We start from the raw sequence: 13,809 nt of genomic DNA, 5'->3' as shown, positions 1-13,809 counted from the left end.
CAGCATATTAACGGAGGAAAACGAGAGGCATTTTCTTGACCCAGTAATTTGGAAGGAGAGTAGGTGAAGTGTGTAAATTAGAGAAAATTCAAAGGTGAGTCATTTTGGAAATGTATAGTAGGCATATATCACACTAACTGCAGCTCAGAATTGTGGATCTCACTTCTGAAATCCATTAGAGCAGGGCTTCCTAGCATTTCTTACCATTTTAATACTTGCATCGTTGTTTGCTTGATTTTGTCATATGTGGTCTATGTTTATTTAAAACTTCAAATGAATTAAAATGCTTCGTTCTCTGAAGTTTTAATGATGTTCCCCTGAGGTAATTAGAGGCGCTCTGTGGTGGGAGGCGTCCCAGGGCTGGGAGTTATGGCATTATGGAAATAAAACCCAAGTGCTACCTCCTTCCATTTTTAATTTAGAAGGAACAGCTGGACGCAGTGTTTAAGTGCTGGGGATAAAAAAGGAAGGGAAACTTGGTGATTGAAGGGACTGGCCTGAAAAGAGTGGTAGGAAGAGTGATGGCCTTTGACGTCCTTACCCAAATGGAAGGAGGAATTAAAGTTCTAACTAAAGTTCTGTCAGGAGTCATCCCCAGCCAGTCTTAGGATGCTATCTCTAGGAGCTTGTTCATTCAACAGATGTTTCTCACGTGCCAGGTTCCGGGGTACACAGTGGGCATTCAGCTGGGGAGTGAGATAGGGTCCTTGTCCTCAAGAAACGACATTCTGTCGGGATAGATTAACAACCAACAAAGAAACAGAGTATTATGTCAGCTGGTGCTAAAGTGCTATTCAAAAAAGAGAGAGAAACAGGCTAAAGCAGACTTCGAGGGAAGAGGTGCTGTTTAACACGGAGCGATTAGAGAAGGACTCTCTGAGATGGCACTTTTTTTTTTTTTTTTAGGATTTATTTACTTATTAGAGAACATGAGTGAGGAGAAAGGTCGAGGGAGAGAATTTCAAGCAGACTCCCCATTGAGCATAGAGCCCGACTCCGGGGCTTGATCTCATAACCCATGAGATCATGACTTGAGCTGAAACCAAGAGTCAGATGCTCAACCAACTGAGCCACCCAGGAGCCTTGAGATGATACTATTTGAAAAAGGACTGGTTTGTACCAAAATTCAGTGGAGCAAAAAATACTAAGTACAGTGTGCTTGTGGTAGGAGGATGGACAAGGGAGACAGTTTGCTGGAACTCATGTGAACGCCAGCAAGGCCTTTGGCTACGGTATTAAGTGGATATTCAGAAAAGACCTTGCGTTGTCACAGAGTCTCCCTGGGAGAAAGCTCCCAAACCCTGGCCTTGAAATGCTGTGGAGCTCTACAGCCTTGCTGATGACATGAGTCTGTGAGGGTAAGGACCGCTGAACAATCCCAGGTTGGACACTGATTTAGTTCGCCATTGTGCCTGGTCCCCAGCCACGTCAGGAACAAGCAAGGCAATTATCCAACTCCGGGGAAAAACCAATCAAGACGCGTGGACCACACAACACACCATAGTCATTCTTTTTGACAAGTTGTCACGGTGTGTCAAATAAAATTTCTCATCTACACATCTGAGGGTGAGAAGTGACGTGGTGTAGAAGCTTCAGGAGGAAGAGAATGGCTATTTGGGGGGAAGTTTTACCTTCCAGACAAAAATTTCTTGTTTACTTAAGCAAGCCATTATCCATCTGCTTTCTCATGTCTGTCTGAATCTTCTCTGGTATCTTTCAGGTCTTGCCTGGGTTAGCAGGGGTTTTTTTTGTTTTGTTTTGTTTTGTTTTGTTTTTGTTGTTTTTGTTTTTGTTTTTGTTTTTGTCTGTTAGAAACAACCCATTCAGACAACCTTAAGACACACTTGGGAGATTTATCAGGGACATGCAGGGTGATAGCATGGAACCCGAGGGAAGGAAGTCAGTCGGGGCTCACAAGATGCTGGAACCCCAACTAGAAAATCATAAAGAACGGGAATTGCTTCTTCTAGGTCTCTGGAATCTCATAGTCTCTTGTCTTGGCCTCTTCTCATCTGCTCCATTCGTGTCTCTCTCTGAAGAGTGGCTTTCTAGGTTTCTCTGAGCACATGGCTGCTCTAGCTTCTGTCTGTACATTACTTCCTTGTTCATTCTTAAAAAGAGACTCACTAGAACTAGTCCTATCCAATGAATAATTATATGTAAAAAGCAAGTTATAAATAAATATACATGGTGTAATCCTATTCTATAAACAGTTTCAGTACGTGTATGTATGCTCAGAAGAAAGGAAGGAAATGCACTGAAGTGTTTTTAATGGTTATCTCCATGTGATAGGATTATGTGCGATTTAAATTCTTTTTCTTTGAGTGTGTCTGTACTTTTCCGTCATTACCATAGAGCATTTTTGTAATCGTGAAAAATTATTGAATAAAAAGAGGAGGTGAAACATATGTAGTAAATCCACGTGGTCTAGGACTAAGCCCAACAGCGGGTCGGGCATTTGCCAGCTCTAGGACAGGGAAGGAGGGCTTCCCGAGGGTGGTGGCCAACTGTGCCGGGAAAGGTAGCAGGAAACACTTGACCCACAGAGAGGCTCTGGCTCTTTATTTCTTCATTTATTCGATGATTCTCAAGAAAATGGCCTCAGATGGTTGTCAGTACCATCATGGGAACAGGATTTGGATTTGCAAATAATAAGAACATGCTCCCCAGGTCTGTGGATTTTCTTTTTCTCCTTGAGTTACCTGCGCAATCCTGTGTTGTCTCAGACCCAGTCAGTCCTGTGGCAGCCCATGTTGTAGGACTGACCGCTCAGGAACATCCGGGGGATCACAGGAGATCCTGATTCCATCTGTTCTCTGAGCTGCCCCCTTCTTAGGAGACAGCAGAGTGATCCAGTATGTGTCTCTCCCCCTACAAGATACCACCTGAACAAGCTGGATCTTAAAGCCTTTCTCTGGCTCCCAGCATCCATGGGGTCAAGTCCACCAGCTTAGCATAGCAGAGAAAGCCCTCGGTGCCCTGGCCCCTGCCTCCTTGCCGCCCCTTCCCGTGTGGGTCCCCTCCCCCCTTCAGCGGCAGAAACACTGAATTGCTTGAGGTTCTTTTAACACATCATAACATTTCACGCATACTTGCATTTGTATATGCTATGCCTTCCTTCTGGAATGTTCCTTTCCTCCCTTGTCTGCTTGGAAACCTTCTCTTCCTTCCTTCTGCTCAGATGTTACATTTCTGGATGGATTTCTTTGAAATCACAAATGGAAACCATTCTCTGTGTACCTTTATGCCTTCCCTCGCCCCTGGTATTGCTTCTACACAGCCACAGAGCAATTTGTCTGTTTACACGCCTACCTCTCCTCCTAGAGGGCAAGAACGATTTTGTGGTTTCTGAATCCTCAGTCTTGTTACGTAATAGGTGCTCAATAAATGTTGCTTAAACGAATAAACAAATGAATAGCTCCAATTTGGGACGCCTGCAAATACTGTGTCTTGGAAGGTACAGTGGACTACAGGGGGAGCGAAGCAGGTGGGGAGACTGTAAGGGAGGCTCTACAGACAGTACCTCCTTTAATCCCCAGAGTAGCTGTGTGAGATTTTTATTATCCATCCCATTTTACAGATTAGGAAGCCGTAGCTCAGAGAGATTAAAAAACCTGCCCCAAACCCTGCTTCCAGAAAGCGGCAGAACCAGGATTTAAACCTGGCCCTAAAGCCTATGCTCTCTTACCTGCAGGATCTGTGTGAATCTGAACCTTTGTCTGCTGCTAATGAGCCACATGATCGAAAGCAGTTCATTTCATGTTCATTATGGTCAGGCTTTCACATCTGCCAAGCAAACTGAACTCCAAGGAATGAGTTTTCAAACCCTGGGTGCACATTAGAATCCCCTGAAAGCCTTTACAAGACACTGATGTGTAGCTCTCCCACAGAGAGAGTCTGATATCATTGGTGTGGGGGCGGTGCCAGGACATCAGTATTTTTTCAAGGCTCCCCAGGTGATTCTAATGCGCAGCCAGAATTAAGAAGCATTGCTCTAGCTCAGTACTTCTTAAACTTTAATACGCATATAACTCATTTGGAGATCTGGTTAAATGAAGTCTTCTGATCCAGTCATCTGGAGGTGGGGCTTCAGATTCTGCAACTCGAACAGGTTTTCTGACTGCACTTAGGGTAGGGAGCCTGCATACTATCCGACCAAATCTAAATTACCTCAAGATGCTTGTCGCTGTCACCAGCTCCTCATAGCCAAATGCAGCTTCCCGCGTGGACAGACCATTCAACTCAGCGTCTGTGGGCCTATGGTCTTTGACCCTGAGGGACCCTCACCACCATCAGCTTTCTTGCTAGGTCTGGCAGTTGACCGCAGTTCATCTCTTAATAGGTTTTCAGAGATTAGGAAGCACAGTAGGAAAAGATTTGGCCTGGGCACAGTGGAAAAGGACCTCAGCTAACAATCAGGGTGGCAGATGGTATCCACCAGAAGCCCAGGGAATCCAGAGTAAGCCACAGTGGAGGGTATGGCAAGGCTGGTTGAGGCCTAGTAGCTAGTACAGTAATGGGTGTGTTAACAGGGCAAAGGAAGGTGAGGGCAAGGTATACGACAACTGTTAAAGTTTAACCAAGGGCTTAGAGAGAGACAAGATGGCGTCCGATGAGGCCAAGCTGTCAACAATCATTCATCAATCAATATTCAGCTGTTCACTATTTACTACCTACCTAAGAACAAGTCCTGAGCTGGGTGTGTGTTCTGTGGGAGGGTGTGTGTGGGACAAATGGTTCGTGTAAAGGTTTGTGAACAGGAGAAGAAACCTGGCTTGTGCAGACCTTGCTTCCATCAGAGAGTGGACCCTGAGTTCCCACTCGACCCACAACACCGCTCCATAGTGAAGAGCCGCAGGTGTCTTATTAGTGGCAACCGTTCCATCTTGGCGGAGCAAGCTCCCGGAATTCCGTGTGCACATCCCTGCAGGAGCCTGGGACGCGGTCCAGGATGTTTGGGGTTCCTATTACCAATGAGAGGGAGATGGGTCCCTTTATGGGGAGAACGCAGAAAGCAAATTTAAAGTGAATCAGCTGTTGCTTCTCGGCCTTTTGGCTAAGATCAAGTGTAAAGGGAATTAGATATTGTTGGGGAGAATTTCCTCCCCCAAAGCTTGAAGAACCACAGAAGGGCCACCGAGGAAGGACTTTTTGTTTGTTGAGCCTTAGTCCACAAACTTCAAAGGATCCTTTCAGGTTCAGGTTGTGCTTGGCCTGGCGCAGGGCAGGGCCCAGCTGGCCCCTCAGGGTCCTCTTCCAGCGCCAAGTTTAGTCCTGTGTTTATGGCTTGGAAGAGCCAACACCTTAACTGCTCAGATATCCTAGATGCTGGATGGTTTTCACAGATTTGGTAGCAGGAACACCCTACCTCTTTGTTTAGTCACTTGAAAAGGAGGATTAAAGACCAAAAAAAAGAAAAAAAAAAATGAGAGACTCGCCACAAATAGATGGAATGGAGCTGGTCTTGTAACACTGTGCTTCCCATCGTGCCCATATACCTTGTGGGAAGTGAAGGCAAAGCCAAGCCGGCTCTGTGCAGATTCAGCAGCACCAGGCCCCCTGCTTCAGAGAAGTTTGTGCAGAAGTTTCCTTGGTGAGGCCTTGCTTTCTTCCGCGGAGCAAACAGGTGGAAATTCCTGCTCCACCTCCTCCGTATCACTGGTAATCTGACCTGCACTCTGGTACCTGAACACTGAAACCTGGGGGCTCCCTGCTCAACTAGAATACTTGGGAAAAGAAGAAAAGGAGTAAAGAGACTCGTCTTAACCTTTGCAAATGTCACATACTATTTATATAACATTTACCACTTTTTTCTTCCACAGCCCAGGACTTTGTGAAGAGGGAGGTGTGGGCACCGTAAGCTAAACTGCATCCCTACAGGTTTTGGATCGCAGCTTCTCGAACCCTTGGAGGGCGAAGCCAATTGTCCGGACATCATTCTTCAGGGTCAGACTGCCTCACAAACAACTCGAGTTCTACTTCTTGCATAATTCCCGAAACTGGTTTTCTAATAACATCAGGTGAGAACAAATTATTATTATTATTATTATTATTATTATTATTATTATTATTATTATTTTCCTCTTAAATCAAGTAAATCCCCAGTCTTCAAAAACAGGTTGCTATCTGTCGGGTAGAAGTTTTGGAAGTCATTCAGTCCGTGTCCTAATAAACGCGACAAGCTTTTTATTTCAGATCCAATCTTATTAAATAAAAATTGCACTGGACTCAAATTAAGTTTCTGTTGTCTGCCTTGGGTCCCCACCAGAGGACTGAACTTGACCGAATCGGTTGCCGTGTGAAAGCTGGTAAGTATTCTTATAAATTCTAGAAGGGAGGAAGCCACAGAGTCTCATTCTGACAACCTCCCTAACTGTAGGTAGATAAGAAAAGCAAACAGAGGTTGATGCCACCCAGGGATAAAGAGAACATGAGCCTCGGAGAAATATAATCGACAAGTGTGTAAACGCTGAGGGCTCATCAAAGGCACTGGTTTCAACTAGAATGCACATACTTGATCCTTGAATAAAAATAGACCTTTTTAGGCCAAGAGCTTCTAAATAGCTGAAGCATTGGAGTTTTTAGATGAACACACTGTACCTTGGTCTTATAATGGTGACCGTGACTCAAGTCAGAGGTCAAATGGCAGTGCGTAGGCCATCCCTGACCTGAGAGCTGTACTCTGGCCCTCACTGTGTTCAGAAATGGATTTGTTGCAATATCTTAAGATGAGGATATTCCATAGAAAAATCCAGATTTCTGGATTGCTTTGGAAAGGGGGTAGGTTCTGAAAGGATTGGCCACATTCCCATTTGGTCTCGATTGGCTGGCGGTAGATGGATGTGCTCTAACCACGGGACACACAACTTTTCCCGTTTGGCACCCACTTTGCCTCCTTGACCCCTGCAGGGGTTTGGTTTTTGACTGAAGCCCAAGCCTGGGTGCTTCACACTGGTGCGGGGGCGGCCGCTGGGGGCAGGAAGGCCCAGGGGAGCCGCCGAGACACACCGAGTCTTTTTCTTTCAGTCTCTGGTACCGACAGTTGTTTTCTTTCTCTTCTTCTTGAGGAGGCATTGCAGCCTAGATGAGGGAGCCCGGGTCAAGGGGGGACTCGGCTCGAGGGAGAATTCCTTTCATGGAACTGAGTGAATCCAGGAAAACCACAATCCTTCAGAGCCTCCGTTTCTTCATCTGTAAAATGAAAGGCTCGTTGATTCATTTATTCATTCAACTGATGGTTCAAAGCACCCCGTACTCTGCACCCCAGCTTTGGAAATGTACCAGAGTTTTATAAATTACAAAATGCAAATTCTTTTTTTTTTTAAAGATTTATTTATTTATTTATGATAGAGAGAGAGAGAGAGGGAGAGGCAGGCAGAGACACAGGAGGAGAGAGAAGCAGGCTCCATGTAGGGAGCCTGATGTGGGACTCGATCTTGGGACTCCAGGATCATGCCCTGGGCTGAAGGCAGGTGCTAAGCCACTGAGCCACCCAGGCAGGGATCCCCTACAAATTAGAAAATGAAGCAAACGGATGTGCAGACATGCCCTGGGTCAGCGTCTAACGCCTTTTTTTTTAAAGGATGAATTTGAAGGCCTGGGACAGTTGGCCCACAGCCCCCCAGGTGACCCGGCTGGCCTGCCGGTCGTTTGACTTAATGAGTGACCCCTGACCCCAGGCCCCTGTCTGCTAGGATGGCCTGCGTTTTTTCTCTTATGCCACATTTGCCTCTTCTGCTACCTTGCCTCTTTCTTTTGTTCTCTTCCTGTCTCCATCTCCCCCAGCCTAAGGCTTGCCAGGGGCTTTGCTTTTAAAGTCTGCCATAGAATTTCTGGAGACAAAATTCTTTTGGCTTCGCCCTTTTTTTTTTTTTTTTTTTTTTGCTTTTCATCCTCACCTTGACAATAAGGACAGGATTCTCAGTTTTACTCTGTAGTTTGGTTTACTGTTAACCACGTCTCCCCCCCCCCCCCACCACCTTCTTTGCAGCAGCTGTTCTCATTCTTCTAACCAGTTTTTAAAAGGCTTGAATTTGGAAATACGGTCGCTGTGCGCCTCTTCAGAGATTCATCCATAACTGTCAGAGCCTTTTCATTCCCTGTCTTTTGTATAGGTTTCTTTTATGAGCAGAGTAATTTGCATTTGTCTTTAATTCTTAATTTGTCTTTGCATTTACTGTGGATGTAACATGCAGCTGAATTTGCATTTTCTTTTCACTTCCATTCTCATGGACTGGGGCTGTCTGAGGTGTAAACCATGGAGACATTCAAGAGCATGTTTGCTGGTTTTATCATATCCTCCCCTCCCCTCATTCCAAGTTGTCTTATTATATTTAGATGCTCTAAACTGTAATCAAACATAGACTATGCTTTCCAATCCATTGGCTACTTAATCCCATTAACCTTTAAACAGCAGTTGTATTGACTCATCAGAAGAAGAAGTCTGATGTATGAGGATTCGATTAGGTTCTTGAGTATAGAACGATGAGGACTGGGGCGCCCGGGTGGCTTAGTCTGTTAAGCATCTGCCTTTGGCTCAGATCACAGTCCCAGGTCCTGGGATCGAGTTCCGCATCGGGTTCTCTGCTCAGCAGCAAGTCTGTGGCTCCCTCTCCTCTCCCTCTGTCATCTCTCTTGCTCTCAGTCTCTTGCAAATAAAAATAAAATCTCTAAAAGAAAGAAAGCGAGCTGGGGATTTAATTCTGTACTTACCGCTATTTGGATACACATCAAGTAGCCTCCTGGTCCTCGGTTTCTTTGCCTGTTGAAAGAGGACTAATACTATATTTCTGGCTATTTCAGAGTTCATCTAAGTACAAATGGTAGGAGGGGTGTGGGACCCTTTGAGGAGTATCCGATTCTGGACCAACATCAAGTATGGTGCCCTGAGGACTCCAGGCAGCACTGCCCTCGAGCACTCTGTTCAGCTTCTGTTTGGTTGATGATAGAGCTTTGGTTCCGTGGGGTTTCACCAACAATAGCCACTGTATTTCAAATCATATCAAAGCTTCCCATTAGCAAAGGTAGAAAGGACTAGGTTAAAATCCACCTACGGCCTCATGCTAGGGGGTCCTCTCCAGTGCTGTGAAATAACATTTAAACAGAAGGTTAATGCCTTACACTAAACCTCTAGTCCTGATGTGCCAACAAAAAGCATTAGTTCTAATTACTCTTCATAGAAAAGCAGAAACTAGAAGTGGCCTTATATATTCCAACATTCAATTAAAAGGTTGTTCTTGAGAAATAGATTAAAAAAAAAAGAAAACAAACACTAGGTTGTAGAATGTTGAGAAAATTGTTAGTTGCTTCTTTAGCCCATTCCGTAACAATATGTAATTTTTTGCCTTGCTGAGAGGGAGGAGAATTTTGAGGCAGTGTGAACTAATTGTAGGGTATACAGAAGTAGTTTTCAACAAAGTCCAATGATTCCTCCTCACCACTTCCCTTCATCAGAGCTTAATTACCAGAAGGCCCTTGAGGCATTGGAGAGGTGTCTAGATTTCCTATAAGATGTACCAGGTCCCGGAGAATGAGCCATCCCCTTAAAACCATGAACATCTTCCTTCCCTGCCACCCACTTCTACCCCAGGGTTAGATCTTTCTCGGTTGGAAGTGTTTGAAACCTATGGAATTAATGGAGTGATCTGAGTCAGAGGGCCAGTGGGATAGGTCAGAGAGTGGGAAAGTTTACTCTCTGGCTGAGGATCCATTCTCTCTCAGTTATGCTTGTTGCCCCTTTACCACTCCAGGAACCCTTGTTTCAGGTTCAGGAAGAGGAAAGATCTCCTGTTACTTTGCAGAGATCTCTGCTCCACATGGTTCAAGAGTGCACGATAAAGACTTTGATGGGACTCTAAGCCCATTGCTCTTGAGACACACCCCAAAACCCAGAGGCCAGAGAATAAAAAGAGGAAGAACTCAGGTTGAGAGGTCAGAAGGGTGTAGAGGACATCACCAGGAAGAAAGAAAATGAAGCAAACACAGTAATTTTAGGTAAACTGAGAAAATCATTGGTTTTCTTGAAATTTTAGGATGAAAAGTTGGGTTCAGAGGGTTACATTTCATTGCATACCTCTGAGCACTATTTCACTGTAGCAGGGAGGCTCTTCACTACAATCTTTGTAGTTGCAGAAGACCCTACTGTTCTCTTAGAGCGTACCAGAACTTTTTGACATTTTTAACTCTCAACTATGAATCAGAGTTTAGGAAAATGGATTTATTGTCCTATTTGCCCTTGTCCAGGCGGGTGAAATGCAAACTTCATTGCAACTGATTTCTCTGGAAGCAGTTTCCCAATTTCTCTGGTTGGGAGGACAAGCCATTTGTTCCTTAAAACTTGATGGGTTTCAATGGGGCAACTGTAAATTCTCTTCTGACCTAATACCTCACCTACGGGAGGGTTATTTTCTTTCCAGATTGCTGACTGGCTTCCTCCCTGTAGTGCTGGAAAGCCTTGTTCAAAGATCTTGAAGACTGGCTGCATCTCTTTCCTAATGAAGCACCCTTAGCTTGAAGCTGGGGAGAAGGTCCATCTGGCTTCTGCCATATGTGTGTATGCTGTCAAACCAGTAAACACAGCAGAGTTTGCTGACAGTGAGGAGTTTCAGTTAGTCAGTCATAAATTAGAGATGAGATATGCTGTGTTCCTGCTGCTGCGAGCTTTCACACTCCAGAAAGGAATCTTTACTTACCTATCCCCAAGAAGATGAAAATGTGGGTCAAGGACCCATCCGATGGGATGCCACAGCAAGTCAAACGCACGCATACCATCCAGAGACGGTGAGAACACACACAGGATTAGGAAATCAAAATCATTTCCGAAGCACCTGATTTGTATCTGTTTGCTCACACAGTTGGTACATTGACTCTTTTGTTTTTAACACATATATATCTATTTATGGGCTTTTTTCCCTCCCCACTTGGAGTGGGTATGGGGGGAACAGTTCCGTGAAGAGTCTTTAAAAACACTCCTGTGCGGGGCGAACATATGTGTGGTCTCCCCCCAAATGTGCTTTATTCTTGTCTGATAATCAGATAGGGAGACAATAATTAAATTTTAATGCAGCTGTCTTTTTAAAGAGAAAAGTGCTTTCTGACTCTTAATGGCAAAATTTCATTATTATGATTTTAATGCTTTTAGACTGAAGGAGAGTTTACATTGAGGCGGCAAAGAAGCACAGCTAAACTGTTCCTCTAAGACATATTTATTTCATTTATGGGCTTGTGTTGAGGTGTGTTTTAATGTATTACATTTAAAACAGACCATGATATATTAGACTATTTCAACATTTAAACCAGAAGAGCTTCAGATAACATTGCTATCTGGATCTGAAGGTATTACCGCAAGAGAGTCATAATTTCTAAAACAGATAATCATACTTTTCATTCTGAACACCCTTCTTACCAAAGAGGTTCGGTGACCCCCACACATCTTCAAACCTTCTCACTCAAAAGCAAAAGAAACAGGATGTTAAGATAGTCTCACTAATATGAGAAGTGGAAAATTCATGGCAATTTATTTGTTTGATTAGTTCGGAAATGGTCAGCCCCTGACCTCAGCTATATTTTATTCCTGTGAGTTGGAATTTAAGGCCGGGAAAGAAAGGTGATGACAGATGGGGTGAGCAGAATAAGGAAGTTTCTAATTCATAAAAAACCCCAGCTGTTTGGGGAAAAAAAGAGGGGAGGGGGCCACGATCGTGGTTGGAAAGAAAAGAGGACGGTTGGTTTTATTTGAGTCCCAGAAATAAACACTATAGGCTCTTTGAAATTCCCTGTTTGATACCTAGTATGAGTAGGATTGACATATTTTTAGAAAAACTTCAGAACTTGAGTATGTAATTCGTTTGGCCATTGTTCAATAATACCAAAAATTGGTATATGGCTATAGTGGGTTGAATAGAGCAAAATTCTTGGCCACTTAGAACCTCAACGTGAGTGTTACCTTATTGGAACATAGGGTTTTTTTAATGTAATCAGTTGAGGAAAGATGAAATCATTATGGATTACGGTGGGCCTTAAATCCAATGATTGGTGTCCTTATAAGAAGAGGAGAGGACACAGAGGCCTCTCCTACGCAGACAAGAATGTAACGTGAAGACAGAAGCAGAGGTTGGAGTCAGCTCACTATAAGCCAAAGAACACCAGGGATTACTGGCAAACACCAGAAACTGGGAGACAAACATGGGTCAGATTTCCCTCAGAGCCTCCAGAAAAAACCAACCCTGCTGATATCTTGATTATGGACTTTTGGCCTCTAGAACTGTGAGAAAATAAATGTTGTTGTTTTAAGCCACCAGGTTTGTCGTGATTTGTTATGGCAGCCCTAGGAAACTAGTATAGTTACTTAACAATTTTATTCCAATAGTTAATAACCTTCGCTTTAGGTGCTTTACCAAAACAAACACAGTCATTTTCCTGAGCTTCGTCTTTCAAGCCACTGACTGTTCTTCAGCTGGGACATCAGTCCTCTGCACTAGACCACACTCAGACTCAGTCCTCGGCATCATTGGCTCACCTGGGTCTCCAGCTTGCAGACTGTGGGACTTCTCTGCCTCCATAATCATGTGAGCCATTTTCTTATAATTATCTATCTGTCTATTTATCTCTCTATATCTCTCATCTCCTCTTGGTTCTGATTCTCTAGAGAATTCTAAGGCACTTTGCTTACACAATCTGGTCACTCCAGCCTCATCTCATGTCAATCTCTCCCCTTCATCAAACGCTCTGAATTTCTTCCCATACCGTGAATTAAAAAGCCCTGTCTCTAGACCAGTGGTTCTTCTCCTTGGCTGCCCACTGGAATAACCTGAGGAGATCTCAAAATGATTGGGGGATCCCATTTCTAGAAATTTTAGTTCAACTTGTGGTGGTACAGTGAGGAGTTTAAGAATCTTCCTAGGTGATTCTAATGTCCAATTTAGGCTGAGAACCACAGAGGCTTTGCACATGGTTTTGGACTCTCATCCCCTATTCTGTTTCTCAGGCTAATACTTCTTGTCTTTCTGGTCTCCATCTAATGAACACCTGCTCCAGAAGTCTTCCTTGATTACTCCTAGACTAGGTTAGTCTTCTCCGTATGGATTCCTTAGCATCCTGAACTTCCGTATCATACCTCTTGTCACATTTAATTGTATGTATGTGTGTATTTATTACACAGGCTCCATGTCCAGCATGGGACTTGAATGTACACCCCTGAGATCAGAGTCACATGCTCTACTGACTGAGCCAGCCAGGCACTCCTGTAATTACTTCTTTAATTCTTTACCTTCCCCATTTGAATGTAAGCTCCACAGGATCAGGTATTATATCTAATTTTGCTCCACATTTTATCCTCAACATCTGACTTTGTGCCTGGTATTTTGTAGTTAATATTAAACTGAACGCATAAACAGATGTAAGTACATCCGGCAATATACACTGAGAAAGGTTCTTATTTGTTTCAAGCAATCCATTTGGGGGAACTGTCCTCAGTGTGGTCTGGAATTCTTAGTCTCTCCAGAGTGAATACCCTTCAATGACTGTATCTTGCCCTGGGGTGCAGTCTTTGGGACCCATTCTTCTTGGCTGCCATCTTTTCCAGTCACCAGGTCTTGAGGATACCTCTCTCCCAACCCCAACCCTAACCTTGACCTGCATGCCATTCTGTCTCTGGCGATTGTAAGGTAGGAGCTTGCATCAGAATGCCTATAGCAGCATTTATAAAACACACTTGTTCAGACCTCTACTACTTTCCCAATTCTGACTTGATAAGTTTGGGGTGGATCCTAGGCATTTATATTTTATCAGAGTTCCACAGATTATTCTGGT

Source organism: Vulpes lagopus, chromosome 24 (assembly GCF_018345385.1).
Source record: "Vulpes lagopus strain Blue_001 chromosome 24, ASM1834538v1, whole genome shotgun sequence".
In the NCBI taxonomy this organism is placed as follows: Eukaryota; Metazoa; Chordata; class Mammalia; order Carnivora; family Canidae; genus Vulpes; species Vulpes lagopus.
Note: the sequence above shows the minus strand (reverse complement) of the source record.